Below are 2,557 nucleotides of genomic sequence, written 5' to 3' on the forward strand. Positions count from 1 at the left end.
CCTTTACTTGTTCCATAGTATCAAGGATAAACCTATACAAAAGCCATGCACAACATTGAGAAACTGATTGCTTTCAGCAGTAGAGAATGTTTTCTTTCATCACTCCTGTTCTACCTACATCACACTGGAAAATTAGCGTGGTAAAGCTATTTTGTATGATTCTGTAATGTATGCATGATACTAGGAATTGGTCAAAATCTATACAACTGCACAACATTAGGAATCAACTCTAATAGAAACTTGAGACCTTAGTTAATTAAAAACAAAACAAAAAATGTTGTGTGCTGGTGGCTCAACTCTGTGCTTGTAACTATGCAGGAGGCTGAGATCAGAAGATCATAGTTTCTGCCTGGGCAGAAAATTAACCAGCAAAATACCAGACTAGAGTCATGGCTCAAATGGTTGAGTACAAGCTGAGAGTAAGCAAGCCAATCTAGCAAGTGAGAGGCCCCAAATTCAAGTGCTGGTATAAGGAATAAAGACATTTTCTACATTCCAGAGATAACTACAGATAACATATTGATGCAGTTCTTTTGAACTGCATCTATACAAATTGGATCATAAATGACAGGGGTTTTGTTTTTAATTTTTTTTTTTGTCAGTCATGAGTTTGACGCAGGGCCTGTGCACTGTCCCTGAGCTTTTCTGCTCAAGTCTAGCCCTCTACTACTTTGAGCCACAGTTTCACTTCTGGTTCTTGGGTGGTTCATTGGACATAAGAGTCTCATGGAATTCCCTGCCTGGGCTGGCTTCAAACCACGATCCTCAGACCTCAGCCTCCTGAGCAGTTAGGATTACAGGTGTGAGCCACCAGTGCCTTGCTAAGTTTTCTTTTTCTTTTCATTACATTTTTAGTGCTGAAGAGCCGGCATTGATGAAACGCAGAGATACTATTTCTTCTACTATGAAAGCATAATATCCTTAGCGTCTCCAGGAAATTCAATATGGCCTCCAAGGGCAGGGTCAAATTCTAGCCAGTGGTGGTGCTGACTGGACAGCAGAGAGCATTTTTTTTTTTTTTTTTTTTTAATCATCAGCATTCTTTCTGTTTTTCTTAGTCAGCAGCAAAGCAGATGTACTCATGCATTTCTCTGTCTGTGAGATGAACTTCCCATGCAGACAGAGTGGCACACACGCAGATCCGGATGCAGGAAAGATCAGAGTCGTTCGCTTATGGTCAGGAGAAGGGAGCAAAAAGAAGCCAAGGTCCAAAGAGAAAACCAGGGAGCAAAGAGAAGCCAGAGCATAAAGGCTTTGGAATTGTTGCTCAGTTCAGTGAACTCATCAGAACTGCTTAGGCATTTCTTAAGGAGCAACCTGATAATCAGAAATGAGTGGAAGAGGATTGCAGTAGTTGGGAGAGATGTTTTCGACTTGGTGGAGGGAAACAGTGGTAGGGGGTACAGAGAAGAGATACATTTTAGTAGAAAAATGAACACGATTCAGGGTTAGATTGAATACAGCCACTTGCCAGGTTTGGGGCTGGATTTTACTCATGGAAATGGGGGTTCTGTTCACATTAATGAGGCTGTCAGGTGGAAACACATCACTGGGAGGGAAAAATCCAGATGGATATATCAGGTATAGAGCTAGAGATGCTGCTTGTTTGGCACTGATAGGAGACTGAAAGTCATTAGAATTGGTACAGGGAGAGAGGGAGCCCCAGAGCTGTTTTGATTATTTGAGTTCTGATGGAAAGGAGTCTAAAAAGGTGAAGGGCAAGACTAGGAGAAATGTGAGCTCTAGAATTAAGAAGAAGACAAAATGTTCAATGTAAGAATAGTGTTAAAGGTCAACTAATAGAAGATGAATGATATTTGTCTGGATCACAGGAAGGCCACTAGGAGTTTTAGTAAGCTATTTCCAGGTGTCTTGAACCACATACCTAGACTGAATTTCACAATATAACAGAATTTCTAGGACATTCTTCTCTTTCTTCTTTTTCCCTTTGTGTGGATCCTGCAGCTGACTTTATGTTTTACATCCCTCCACTCTCCCAAGTCTTCACCCCCCTCCACCCCATGCCAATGTAATTTTTCTCTTTTCTCTAGGTCCAAAGGAAAATATGGCAGGCAGGAAACAAAATAAAAGAAAAGGCGAATGCAACATTGTGTAATTTTGGTGTTCTTCTAGAATCACTTTCCTCCCTTGTTACTTTCCCGAATTTATTTACCTTTGCCTACTTACAAAAGAATCAATATATATTTGGTGGTATTGGGACTTGAACTCTGAGCCTGCAGCCATGAAAACTACATACTCTGTCACTGAGCAATATCTCCCAGTGGCCTCCCCGCAAATATTTCATCCACTTCACATAAATGAAATTTTTGTTTACTCCTGGTATACCAAAATCATTGGTGGAGCTTTTGCAATTTATCCAGAATATAGAGTAAAATTGGCATTAAAGTGGAACTTGCATATCATGATGCAGCTTGTGTCAAGATACCTGGAAAAATTTTCAACCTCTTTCCCGTTTTTTTTCATAAAAGCCATGCAAGAAAAAAAGCGGCATTAAATGCAATGAAATGAATGCTTAAATGGCCAAGAATTGAATTTG

This window comes from Dipodomys merriami, unplaced genomic scaffold (genome assembly GCF_024711535.1).
Source record: "Dipodomys merriami isolate MVZ:Mamm:240054 unplaced genomic scaffold, mDipMer1.0.p SCAF_15, whole genome shotgun sequence".
NCBI classification, from domain to species: domain Eukaryota; kingdom Metazoa; phylum Chordata; class Mammalia; order Rodentia; family Heteromyidae; genus Dipodomys; species Dipodomys merriami.